This window comes from Varanus komodoensis, unplaced genomic scaffold (assembly GCF_004798865.1).
Source record: "Varanus komodoensis strain SLA01 unplaced genomic scaffold, ASM479886v1 scaffold10, whole genome shotgun sequence".
NCBI lineage: Eukaryota > Metazoa > Chordata > Lepidosauria > Squamata > Varanidae > Varanus > Varanus komodoensis.
Window position 1 is genome coordinate 772,684 of NW_025335269.1, and position 14,546 is coordinate 787,229.

A 14,546-nucleotide genomic window follows, 5' to 3' on the forward strand; every position below is an offset into this window, starting at 1 on the left:
ACCTTAATTTATTAAATATAGAGTTGGAAACCAGGTCACTAATGCTTAATGCTCATGAGCATGCATATAGTCTCTCACTCAGCAGTTTTAGTTTTCAGAGTGATTATGACAAAAACCTCATGCATTATCTTTCTAGAGAATAACCTATTTTTATTCATTCCTTTTAAAACATATACTTACAGTTTGAGAAAATATGCATGTTTCAAGGATATTGATAGAAAGGGCTCATTCAGGTTTGTTCAGATTCACAGTGTTGCCTTTGAGGAAAATACACACACCATGTCTATAATGCATTTACTATAGAGCATTTTGGGACCAAGCTCCCAAAATATGAATAATCCATCACATTATGAACAGCTGGCAACAGTAAAGTTCAGGGAGTGGAGAGTATGAAACATTTAAAACAAAAACCCCAAAAAAAGGAAAGAAAAGGAAGATACCTTCTGTATATAGACTCGGGGTTGGCATCTTGTGGTCCTCCAGATGTTTGGCCTACCAGTCTCATGGTTATGCTAGCTAAGACTGAATGGAGTTGTCAGGCAAAATACTGGGAGAGCCAGAAGTTGCCCACCTACAGTGTAGACCATGAGTGCAAACCTTCAGAATGGCATAGACAACAGAATTTGAGAGCAAAGGAGTTCTATGGCAGAGAACAAGGTCTTGCCTAAATTTCTAGGGTGTCATTGCTCAGAAGTGTACAAAAAAAAAAGTCAGCCAAATGCAGGAGGCAGAAGCTGTATAATGTAATGAGATATTGAGTTGGGCTAAATAATCTTTACAAGCCTGCAATTCTTCTTATGTGATTTGAGTTTGGTCAGTTTTGGTTTCTCTCAGTGTCTCATTTTTCCTGTCTGAAATTCAGCTTTCTCAAACTGCAGCCCCAGTCTTAGATTGCTTCATCCTGACCTTTGTGTTTGCACAAACATTTTAATGCATATTTGTTCACATTTCTCCTAATGTGTGGACAGTTTATATGCAGTTGTGCCCAATACACATGTTCTTGCATCATTTTTCATAATATAATGCATTCTGGAAATCACTTGCATGAATGTATGTATCCTTAGCCCATTTCCCTAATAAACACATTTTCATTGGAGAGCTCCATTGTGAGCATGAATTTCAAAACACAACTCAGTTTTCATTATGTGGTATATAAACTTTTAGCCACATAGTAAAGGGGCACAGTTGGAAAAAGGAAGGTTTACATAATATGCAACTTGGAAATGTCCCTTGGGTATGAAGCTTTGTAGGGGGAAGGGAAACTTCTCCCAACTTTGGAGAACCTGCTGAATGTACCAGATGTACTTGAGGAAGTGGAACTGTAATAAGGCCAAAACTACATGTGGCGGAGCAAAACATCTATACAATGTTGTTTACTCAATTCTCATGTAAAGCAGAGTAGCAGTTTGTGCATAATGGCAAGTGGTCAAAAGGACAAATGAGAAGGAGCTGCTGACCTCATTCTTCATAGTTTTTGTCCTGCAACCACTTTATCCAAGTGCTTTTCTCCCAGATGGGTTCGCTTCCAGTACGAATCCCTTTTCATATCTGACACTACCACATTGCATTTGAACTTTGCAAAATGTTAGTTCCTTAGAATATTTCAACATGTTATTCAAAAGGGAAGAACAGAATTGGAAGACTTCTTCTAATCCCTTTCCCCAGACCCTTCCCTCTTTGTGCCATGACTTCCAGCCCTCAGTCCTTGCAATGTGTAGCAGAGGATTCCAGTAAGGATGAGGCACATGCTGTTTACTTAGGAATAAGGCAACCAGTGCCTTATTCAAAGCCTTCCCAGCCCTGGACATAGCTAGCCATGCCCTCTGATGAACAGAGTGAGCTTTCAATGCAGCCTCTATTTACCTAGCTTCACAGAAGTCTTAGGCTACAGAATCAGTCAAGGGCCCTTAGCAGACCACTCAGGTCCTCCAACAGTCACAGGTATAGTCAGTCCACATAAGGCTTTTGCTTCCTGTGCTGAGACAACACTCATCATCCTAATCTAGGGAGAGGGAGCCTCAGACCTGGGGGCCAAATCTGGCCCTTCCCCTGGCCCCACCTATTTTCCACCAATCTGTGGTGGAAATCTGTGGTGGTTTCCTGGCTTATGTGCAGTTTTCCACTCCATTCTCAAAAGGATGACACACCTCTCCTACAGCTCACTTACTGTCAGAAAGAACGTTAAGCTACAATATGATGCTGTCTTCTGTATTTTGAGAGAGGGCATATTTGGTTTCATCCCATTGGCTTTTGCGCCTGTCACCATTGGAATGCAGCCTAAGAAAGTTTTCTCTAAAAGTAATTCCAACAGTACCCATATGGAGCTTCCAAGTTCCTGCTTTCTCCTGCCTTGACCTGTCTACTTTGACTGTTTTTTATCAACCTAACTTGCCCTATTGTGATCTGACTTCTTCCTGATACTATGAACCTCAAAGAACCACAGAACAGCATTTTTGGCCCTTCCCCATTAACTCTAATATGAATCTTGTTCAACACAACAACTTCCTCTTGTCAAAGGAAAACAATGCTGACTAGTGAAATTTCACTAGTTGCCTTCAATTATTTTTTGAAGTAACTTAGGTACATCCGCTTGTGCTAGTCTGTGAGGTTTATGTATCTATTGAAAACTTGCAACAAAATTAGGCTGCTCCAAAAGATCCCAGTGTTTGGGCTGCTGTCATAATCTCAACTACATCAGGTCAAATTCATTTCAAACTTCATTTTCCCACCATTGCTAGTTACCAAAGGCAGTTATCAGAATCATGCCTGGAAATATACCAAGCCTATAATCGTATGGCAAGAAATTTCTATTGCAATTATATTCTACATGGAGCAATAAGATCTTAGAACTACTGTCACAGAAAGTTTACAGAAGTTAGCCTTGATCTGTTGTGCTTTTGGAACGTTTGACATGCAATCCAGGCTGCTGAGAGCAGCACTTTGTAAATAAGGGTTTAAGGAAACAACTGGGAATCACTTTGCAAATCACTATGGATCTCAAATTAATCCATTGCACAGACCACTGTATCCAGTATAGGCAACTGCTAGCAAAATTTATGTTAATTATGTATCACATAAAGGAACAGTTCTCTTTATCTCTTCTATGTATCCCTCCATTCAGCTTGATTGGATTCCAGGTTCTAGTAACATGAAAGGCGTAAAACTTTTCTCTGTCCACTGTCTTCACACCATGCATGGTTTTATGATCCTCTCATGTCTCATTTGCCCCTCCCCCACAAACTTTTTTCCCTTTCTCCCAATATTATAACCTCTCCTCATAGGAGTTAAGGAACTTTTTAAACAAAATGGTTGAATAACACAATATAGCTACATCTTTTCCAGATGGTTTTCAGAATAATCAGAGCTATTTAAAATAAAAGTAATTTAAAATATTCATATTTTGCCATTTGTCCTGCATACAAGCAATGACACCCTGAAGCAGTTCTCAATATATCAGACTGACATTAGCCCTTTGGCATTAGCTCTGTTATCAAACTTTAGTGTAGAGGCTTATTGGTAATTCTTATCTGGCCAAGGAGATTACTTACATGTTCTTTCATTTTATGGAGAGTCTAGAAGGAATTTCTCATTTGGCTGTCAGTTTGTGGTCTCATATGGCTGTCAGTTTTTCCTTCATTTGTCAAGACTTGGGTTCCCCATTGTAACTAGTAGGGTAGAATGTTGCTAATTGTCTCAAGGATTTAGCAGAAATGCTTGAGAGACAATGGAACAGGGGTTTCTGTTTCTGAGAGATGCAAAATTCTATAGTTTGGAGGTTAAGACAAAGGTGAAGAGCCATACTGGATCAGACCAAGGGTTCATTCAGTCCAACACCTTGATTTCAACAGTGGCCAATTAGGTATCTCCAAGAAGCCTGCAAGCAGGGCATGAACCCATTATATTTCCAGCATCTAGTATTTAGAGATACAGCTTATCAACATGGAGGTTCCTATGCCTAAAATAACAATAATATCCCGTATATTTATCCTCCATAAATTCAGCTGAGCCAGCCAGGCTACTGCCTCTCTCCAGTTCCTGTGGCAGTTAATTTTAAAAATTAACAAAGTGTTTAAAATAATTCTTAGCTTTGTCTTTCAGAACCTACTACAGATCTCTTAGTGACCCTGAGATCTAGAAGAGAAGACAGAAAATAATCTCTCTTCATTCTTTCTATATTATGTACAAGTTGGAACTGTTGATCATGTCAGGGATATTATGAATCAACAGAATGCCTCATCTCTCCATCTCAATGTAGAACTTTCATCAAATTGAATGTTTTATGGCTTGTTTCTTTCCCCAAGCCAGCCCTGAACCTGGATTGGAAAGAAACAAGCCATAAAACATTCAATTTTTATGTTTACCAGCCTCTCTGAGGGACGGTCGGGTACCTGCCCCTTTAAAGGAGGCGGTAGTCTGGCCAGTCCTAAAGAAGGCATCCCTGGATCCAGAGGTGGCCATCAGTTATAGACCAGTGGCCAACATCCTGTTCTTGGGCAAGGTGTTAGAGCGGGTGGTGGCGAGACAAATCCAAGCACTCTTGGATGAACCTGATTATCTGGACCCATTTCAGTCCAGCTTCAGACCCGGGTACGGTACTGAATCTGCCTTGGTTGCCCTGTATGATGACCTGTGCAGGGAGAGAGACAAGGGGAGTGCGTCCCCATTGGTTCTACTGGACCTCTCAGCAGCTTTCGATACCATCGACCATGATATCCTTCTGGATAGGCTTGCGGGATTGGGAGTTGGAGGCTCTGCTTTGCAGTGGTTCCGCTCCTATCTCAATGGCCATTTCCAGAAGGTGGTGCTGGGGGACTATGGCTCTGCGCCATGGCAGCTATGCCATGGAGTTCCGCAGGGGTCCATTTTGTCCCCCTTGCTATTCAACTTCTACATGAAACCGCTGGGAGAGGTCATTAGGAGGTGTGGGCTGCGGAATCATCAGTACGCTGATGATACCCAGCTCTACCTCTCGTTCTCAACTAATCCAGGTGAGGCGGTGGCTGTACTGAACCAGTGCCTGGTCAAGGTAATGGCCTGGATGAGGGCCAATAAACTGAAGCTCAGTCCAGACAAGACAGAAGTCCTGTTGGTAGGTGGGTCGGGCTTCGGGTTGGAGGACCTGGACCTTGTCCTGAACAGGGTTGCACTCCCTCTTAGGGACAGGGTTCGCAGCTTGGGAGTGCTCCTCGACCCAGAGCTGACATTAGAAGCTCAGGTAACAGCAGTGGCAAGGAGCGCCCTCCTTCAGCTTCGGCTGATCCATCATCTGCGTCCCTACCTGGAGAAAGACTGCCTGGCGACTGTGACACATGCATTGGTAACTTCCCAATTAGATTTCTGTAACGTGCTCTACATGTGGCTGCCCTTGAAGATGGTCCGGATACTTCAATTGGTGCAAAATAGAGCTGCCAGGTTGCTGACAGGGACTGGGCGTTGTTCTCATAGAACCCCAGTTCTCCGTCAGCTTCACTGGTTCCCCATTGAAGTCCGGGCCCAATTCAAGGTGTTAGTTATTACCTATAAAGCCCTTAACGGCTTGGGTCCTGGCTACCTAAAGGAGCGCTTGCGTCCATACGTGCCCTCCCGCTCCCTGAGATCGACAGGGGAGGCCCTTCTCTGGGAGCCCTCCGTGAAGGATATTAGGAGGGTGAGTACTCGGAGGAGGGCTTTCTCTGCGGTGGCGCCCCACCTATGAAATGCGCTCCCCAGAGAGGTCAGCCTGGCACTGTTATTATTTGTTTTTCGGCGCCAGGCCAAGACCTTTTTATTTAAATGATATTTTAATTGTTACTCTGTGTTTTATTTAATAGTTTTTTATTATCGCCGAGAACTTCAAATTTTTAATATTGTTCTATGCTTTGTTTATTTATTTTCCTTGTGAGCCGCCCCGAGGCTTTGGCGATGGGTGCCGCATAGAAATGTTATAAATAAATTTTAAAAAATGGAGAACCAGATGGTTGATCACCACCACTGAATCTGCTGTCAATATGAAGTCAGAATAGATACGTGTGGCTTTTTCAGCACAATGTTTTGAAAATTTGTTGCAGTGAGTTGCCAAATACCTCCTCTCATCACTTAGGGGTCTGGTATTTAATAACCCATTAAGCACTGGAAAGAACTCTGCCAAAATATGCTGAGCCATGATATGATGATGCCAATGATGGCAGATAAGAATAACAACTTCTTTGCTGCCTCCACACCACAGAGCAGGCCCTAAGACAGGCTCTAAGTCTTTCTTCAGAGTCACACCAGTCATCTGTCTAACTTTCGTGGGTGGAATCAGAGGTGCAGAGATGAGGAGTCACAGCAAATTGGAACTCTGTTAGACAGCCATTTGTCCATGATCATCAGATACTTTTGATCACTGCTACCCACAGATCACCTTCAGCCTGACAAAATCCAGAATCAGAAAGTGCCTGCCACATCTGCAGGACCATACCTGAACTGAGGCCAGCCCTGATTGCCTGGAAGCTGTGAAGTCCAATGTTGCTGAATGTTAAAACCTTCCCAACACAGTACATTTGGAGGAGATCAACACCACCTCTGAGATCACCTTGGTTAGATCAGGCAGGGAAATGGTAGGCCAGTACAGCAATAGAATCTCTGCTCTAGCCTTCCCCAACATGGTGTCCTTCAGATGTGTTGGCCTGGAGTGCCCAGCATCTCCAGCAAACAGTGTACTGTAATCAAATGCAGTTAGAGGACAGCAGGTTGGGGAAGGCTGTTTTGTCTCACTTCTGTACTACCACTTCTGTACTACCACTCTCAAATCTGAGAGTGTCAACCAGGTTACCTCAACAGGGGCATGAAGGGGGCCAAAGTAATGCAATTTTTGAAAGTCCTTACTGGGAAATAACTTGGTGGATACACCATAATCAGTGGCAGATGGTGAAGAAAAAAGTAGCATTTTATTTTACCCAAGCAGCCACAATATGAGAATTAATGAGGCTGCTACACTTTTTTTGCTGAATATTTCATAAAATCTCAATTGTACGACTTAAGCAGTCACTCTTTTATCAGGAAAATACCTTGTTCATTTAACTTCATTTACTTTCTTGTGTGCTAAAGGATGCCATGCAGACTGGCTAATAGTCCTGCACTGAATGAAGATACTATGGGGAAGCACAAGCCAGCTGCTCCCAAGTATTTCATGCCAAAGTCTAAGGCCACAATCCAAGGAAGAGAGTAGTGCACTTGTAAAGCAAACAAATGGACCTGGGGGGCATGGGGAGGTCTCCAAGGCTGAAGAAGCAGCTGCCACCTTGGGGTGGGTAACATTTGTACAAAATCTCTGAGCCGCCACAGAAAGCTTTGCAGCAGCTCTTCCTTCTAGGTGGCAACAGTGACCTAGAGGTAAGGATGAAAAACCCATCTAGCTGAACAGGTTTTTAAAGTAGAAAAGGAGCTGGTTTTGTCTGTTGGTATACCTGCCCTGCTGACAGGATTTTGAATGAGCAGAGGGCTCTGATGGTAGAGCCCTCCATCTGAAGAGTGGCAATCCTTCTGGGCTACACTCTTGAGCTGCAAAATACTGCACACTTACCTGAATATACTTCCAGGTAATTGAGATGGGCCTTGTCTAAGCAGACATGTCTGGGTGAAACTTAGGGGTTTTGACAGGGAAAGAGACCTGACAGTAGGGGTATGTTATCGCCCTCCAGGTCAACTTGAGACCCTGGATGATGTCCTGACAGACCAGATTCTAAGGATATCTCGGGGTAGAGACACAGTAATTATGTCTTTCAATAATTTCAATCTCCCAGATATTAGTTGGGAGACTCACTCAGCGGTGACAGCCAGGTCATGTCACTTCCTAGAAGCTATAGAGGGAGGGTTTTTCACACAGAGGGTCTGAGAGGCAACAGGGAGGGAAACATCCTTGACTTGGTCTTGACCAATAGAGAGCTGCTGATAGATGAAGTACAGATTAGGGGAGCTCTAGATGTGAGTGATCACTTGCATCCTTTGCTTTGAGATCAGGGGACTGGGGACGTGCAGCAGGTCGAGCACTAGAAGCTGGGACTTCAAGAGGGCCAACTTTGGCCAACTGAAGGCTAGACTGGGGAAAGTCTCCTGGGATTGGTTACTGGAAAGTAAGCAAGTTGAGGAGGGGTGGATGGCACTCAAAAGGGAGGTTTTGGAGCCACAAGCCTTGATGATACCTCTAGTCAGTAAGGTGGGGAGGCGGAGAAGAGCACTGCCATGGATGCGAAAGGAGGTGGTTAGAGGGATTAGACAAAAGAGGAACCTCCGTAGGAAATGGGTACTGGGGCAAATAGACAAAAGGGTATACCAAGAGGAGGAGGCCCGTTGCAGAAGGATTCTTCGCAAGGCTAAGGCTGATTACGAGCTGAGACTTGCCAAGAATATCAAGAGCAACAGAAAGGGCTTCTTTCAGCATGTAAATAGGAAGAGGAAGGGGAGACAAGTAGTGGGACCACTAAATAAGGAGGAAGGAGATCCAGTGACTGATATGAGGGAACAGGTACAGATGCTGAATGACTATTTTGCCTCTGTGTTCTCCCCAGAGCTGGACAGGGGAGATCTGCATAGGAGATTGGATGAGGCCGGGGACCTAGGGGCACAGATTAGAGTCATTCCCCTTGAAGTTGAGGGGCTCCTCAGGGCATTGGACATTACAAAGGCACCAGACCCTGACAGGTTACACCCGAGAGTACTTAGAGAGTTGGCAGGGGTTCTCTCACGCCCGCTGGCCTCCATTTTTTAGGGCTCATGGAGAACGGGTGAAGTTCCAGAGGACTGGAGGGTGGCGTCAGTGGCCCCAATTTTCAAAAAGGGTAGTAGAAGGGACATGGGGAATTACAGACCAGTTAGCCTTATGCCCATTGTAGGAAAAACAATGGAAAGGCTCATAATAGAGATCTAGTGATGCTAGATAGGGAAGGGAGGCTGTCAGCCACACAACATGGCTTCCGCAAAAACAGGTCTTGCCAGACAAACCTTGTGGAATTCTACCACAACGTTTCAAGATGGCTAGATGGAGGCTGACAGTATGTTGCTAGATGGCTGACAGTATGTTGCATACTGAGAATTAGCCTAAAGAATTATAGCTTTCTGTGATCATTTCCATGTCTGTGGAGAAGCAGAAATGCCATGCAGGACAGAGTAGCCTGCCTGCCTGCCTGCCTGCCTGCCTGCCTGCCTGCCTGCCTGCCTGCCTGCCTGCCTGCCTCTCTCTCTCCCTCTCTCCCTCTCTCTCTCTCTCTCTCTCTCTCTCTCTCTCTCTCTCTCTCTCTCTCTCTCTCTTTCAGTGCTGCATTTTAGGAGAATTTGTTGGTACCTTTTGTTTCTTTTTCTTTTCTTTTCTTTTTTGGCAACAGCTGCTTTTGGAGTGGGTGGTTGGGAGTGAAGAAATGGTCATGGACTGGAGGCTCATTGCCCCCTTACAGAACAACTTTTCTAGCAGAAAAAGGGAGACTCAGCTATGTCTTTATGTATCATGACACATTGGGGAGAAATTCCTTTTATTCACATTTAAGTTAAATCTTTCCTAATTTCACACTTTGGAGTCAGTACACAAACAGAAACATGAGCTGCAATCCTATGAGTGGCATCCTCTGCAGAGTGGGGCAAACAGCAGAGGCCATCTCCACCACCCCACTCCGCCCACGCTGTAAGTGAGCTAAATGGCTGATTTTACCCACCTATCTGTGCTGCTTTGAATAGGGAGGAGAGGAGGCAGCAGTGTTGTCAGCGTAACTAGTACCCCAGTGGCCCCAGTCTCCTCTTTCACACCTCTGCAAGGTCAATTTCCTGTCCTTGGAGAAGCAACCAGAAAGTGGCAACAAGGAGGATGCCCTTTTCAGTGCAGGCCCCCCAATTTTGGAATGGTCTCCCTGCTGAGACCCACTTAGCACCAACATTATCCTCTTTTCAGCTTCAGGTAAAAACTGCTTCCATGCCCAGGCATTTAATGGCATTTAATAGCACATCATGGGTTATGTCAACTGTTGTAATTAGGTCTAGAATTTCTGAAAATGTTTTAGATGTCAAACTGTTTTATAATTTTGTGTATTGGAGCATTATATTTGCTCCCAAGAATAATATGTACCTTAACTAACACATAGCAAATAGATAAAAAATAGAGCTATCAGATCAGTTCAAAATATTATTAAAAGAAAAAAAAAGATCTTGTGCCTGACAGCAACCACAGGATACCACAGGATATGCAAGAGCTTTGACATTAATGGAAGGTGACACATATTTCCAATCACAAACATAAAGAGATTGGTTGAAGAATAACAAGATATTACACAGATGCTTGCTTTTAAAGGAGAGTTTATTTCCATCTAGCAAAAAGCACTGTTCCAAATTAGCTTCTCCTTATAAAAATATGACCCAGATATTCCCTCCATGCAAGGTCAGCAAGACTCATCACTTAGTAGATACAATCACCAACTTAATTGTGGCCAATTAGTGAACACTGTTTTCTTCCCAGTCATTCAGAAACAACAACACAAACCTTAGACTGAATTCCCCCATGACATTATAAGAAGTGACTTATAATCAAAAAGACATTTGTAAAGTAATATTATGAGGATAGATGTTGTCCTAGTCCATCAACTTTAGCCATTCAGCAAAAGTAGAAAGTTGGGGGGTGGATACCAATTGGGGCACCTAGTTACAGCATTTTCGTTATTACACATGGAACTGGAAATCTGATCATTAATATCTTCTGGTCATCAAACCCTTCCAGTTATTCTACTCAGCAATTTCAGGGTGAAATTGACAAAGACCATATGACATCATGTTTCTACAAAATAACAGGGTCATCTGTCTTACATCTGAGTAGACATATATGGAATTGCACTGTTCCTTCTGTCAGTAATTTTGGTAAAATAGTATTTGCATTTTAATATTCTTTCAATAAGGATTAATTCAGATTTAGTCAAACTTGCATAGATGAGGCCTATTGATATCAGCTGGACTTCAGTTAGCTCAGGAGCAGAATCCCTGCTTTGCATGCAAAAGTTCCCAGGATCAATCCTGGCTTCTCCAGGTAGGGCTAGGAAAGAGTCCTGCCTGAAATCCCCAAGAGCCATAGCTACTGGTCATATTTGACAATGCTCAGCTAGATAAACCAAGGGACAATTGAACTCAGTAGAAAGCAGCTTCCTATGTGTCAGTTTGTCATGATTCAAATCCCAGTGATTTCGTGACTCCACTCTAAGTATGCCTGCATTCAACCCAATAGATAAAAACAATATAAAATACATATATCCATACATCTTTGTTTGTATCAATAAATCTTATCCCATAAAATATCAAATTTAGAAGACACCAATTTTGCTTCTCTGGGTCCCTTGACTGCTAATGAATTCTATAAAATTCCACTGATCAGGGCTGACAGTCTTTCCTTCCTTCCCTGCCTTGTACCATTTCCTCTCATTGCTTGTTAATGGGTGAAGGCAACAACTGTCCCTAAAGCATCTCTTGCACCTTTAAAATTTGTTTATCTTTGCTGTGCTTGAGGTTTTTGTAGGGAGGAACTTGTCTGCTAATGTCCACAAAGGCAAGAGTGAGAATGAGGGCAACCTGAGCCTGGTTCTCCTGGTAACAGTTAAAAGGGTTGGCAGGTTGAGAACTTTCTAGGTAAGCAGATACTTAATCTTTCATCTGTTGCTTATTAATTTTATTGCTTGCTCTTCAATGCTTTAATTAAAAACATTTAAGACTGTATTATGTTGAGACTGATATTGTTGTAACTCTGTTGTTGTTATTCTGTTGTTTAGTTTTATAACTGCAAACTTTCCAGGGAGCATTGGCCAGTTGTGCGATATAAATATCTAATCAAGTGTAGGGACTGCTTCTTTCAAAATGTAGCATTCCAGTGTAGTTACCTCAGTGAGTGACTCTGAACTGGAAGAAGGGGCAGGTTTCAAATTCTTACTTGCAATGCCAAAGGGCTGTAACATAATCAGGCCCATTATCCAATGTCAGATCAAAAGAGTGGACCAATTGCATAGTATTTGGCATTCTTATCATCCAGCTGACAAGTAGATGGCACCTCCCTCAGGAAAAAGCTAGCTCTAGTTGGGAAGGAAGGAGAGCAATTGAGTTTGGAATCTACTTTTGGCATGAACAGTATTTCTCTAATAAGCTAGCTTCCTAACACAATTGATGTCTTTTAGTAATGACCTCTGTCAAATTCCTTCTGTTTAACAGAGCCAGCCTGACTGTCCTGATTTAGCATAATAAAAATTGTGGTTAGAAGTTTCTTGTCCCGATCTGCTTGGAAGGAGAAAGAGGAGAAGAAAAGACTTGCCTCCACCAAACAAATAAGCGGCATAGCATCTATGATTTATTAATTGTTTCACAATTGCACAAACTATACATTATAGTCTGTTATGTCTATGTTTCTATGTTATATAAAATTCCAATGGGAACCTACAAACACTTGTAATTTAGATATACTGTATGCAATTAATCTAGCATTAGTTGCAATAACTAATGATAAAGTCCTACAGATCTTCCTGAGTGACTCTAAGCTTCCTTTTCTGACAATTTCTAGTTATGACAGCTGTCCTACAGTTACAGTGCCCCCATGAGTGATGCTCAATACCAGGCAAAGCTCTATATGTTGAATTTCTTTAGGCCAAACAGCAATTAGACACACAGGCTCTGTACTAGACAATGCATCAGTCCAAGCTCTTTGTGAAGTATGATTAATTAGCATGCTTCAATCAACAAAAAATATAGCCTGGTAAACCTCTTAAAATGGACACATGCACTGATAACTGAAGCCTTACACACTCCCATGTCTCCAAGAGGCTGGAAGGATGAGATAACCCTTGAAGTCTTTCCAATTCCTCTTCACTTTAATTTTTTTGTGATAGTACTAATAATTATTATTTTGCCTTTGGGTACAGATTCACTAACCAGTCTTTAAAGGATTAGATTTTCAAAATGCATTATACTTGTTAACTGATTTTTCTTAAGGTACCAAAGGAGCAGTAACATTTCATTTGCCATTTTAATGATGCCTAAGTTTTATGGATTTTTAATCACTCTTTTCTAGAGGGAACGAAAGTTATGACCGGTATCTAATTTATCTGAGATGCCATTTGATTAAATCTTTGGAGAATCTGTGTCAGAGAATTACAGTCACATTTGCATGACAACAAGAGCAGAATTTTATGTATCTTCCTCAAGAAAGACACTTGTCTGCTAAGGAGCCTTCCAGAGGTCTGCTGCTGTGTAAAATTGGAAAGCCAATACAGGGAAAGTTAATAGTCATTAAATGAAAAGGATCCTTTTGGATTAAAATGGAATTCTTTGAAGCTCTAATTCTTAGCAATGTTGCACATATTCCTATCTGTGCCCAACATACTAATTATGAGTAAATGCTACTCTAGTATATTCTAGCAATAGTTACAGACCTAGATTTTAAACTTTCATGGCAATTGTGTCTGGGTTCTGTGAAATACCCTCAAGGCACATCTCAATTTAGGTTAAAGGTTACCTATACTATGGATATGTCCATTGCATACTAATCATTACTAAGAGGTTCCGCCTCAGTGCCATTATTTTACTACCTCTTAGCATTTTTGAAGGAAGTAACTCAGTGATTAAGAAACAGAGAGGCAAACAACCAAGCCATGAAGCCTGTCTGAAGGAATGTGAAGGGGAGAAAAAGATAATTGGCTTGAAAGAAAGTTTGCTACTTCCTATCTCATCCTCCCAGTAGTTTTATGAGACAAGAGGTCATAGGGCAAGGTAAAGTTAGAGAGGCGAGAACTAGTGAACTTGTAGTTATGAACACTCAGGAGTAATAGGTTGATGAATATTATCTCACACCTCGAATAGACACTAGGCTATTATAATGCACATGTGATGCATGTAGTGGGATAAGATGGGAAATACAAAGTAGGCGGATGGAAAGCCTGTACCCCCTTAGTACCTTAGGAATCACCTCATTCTGATGGTTATATAACTTGAGGAGAAGTATTTTCGCAGCTTTTTGCATAATATTTTGACTCTTGGAATCTGTTTTATCTAGACAGATTTGCAAAACAAAAGCTTGGGCACATAAGGCAGCAAATCAGATGAATGTTGCCTGTCCTCCTTCAGCTTGGGAACAGGAAGAGTTCCCACTAGGGAGAGATGAGTCTTTCAGTTTTGGATTTCTTGGTGTCTTATTTTCCAGACAGTAAATTTGGTCTAGCCTGTTGCTACATCACTTTGCAAAGGAGTCCGAAAAGTCTGCATGAAAATGCATTTCTGTACTTTTTCCCTAAACAACATGCATTTTTGTATATGTCTTTCCTACTGTGCATTATTTCCAAAAGGATCCCCTGCCACACACACACTGCAAAATAATGTGTTTTTGTGCATATTTTCCCTTAATACATTGCTTTTCTAGTAGTGGATTGCTATTCCCAATGCTGGAGCCATCATTGTCATTTTTCTCAGCACAGGATTAAGACTGTCCTCTCTTTCCTGATATTTGATGGCACATGATGGGGATCAGTTGAATGGCTTATGCTTGTCACTGATGTCTTAGTTGCTTTATTGGCTCAGGGAAT

At 42.2% G+C, this 14,546-nt stretch overlaps 1 protein-coding gene across 1 annotated transcript in view; it reads right to left on the minus strand.

Moving 5' to 3' along the window:
* LOC123034698 (poly(rC)-binding protein 3-like) overlaps nt 1-14,546 on the minus strand; it is a 497,132-nt gene that overhangs the window by 460,542 nt on the left and 22,044 nt on the right. The window lies entirely within an intron of this gene.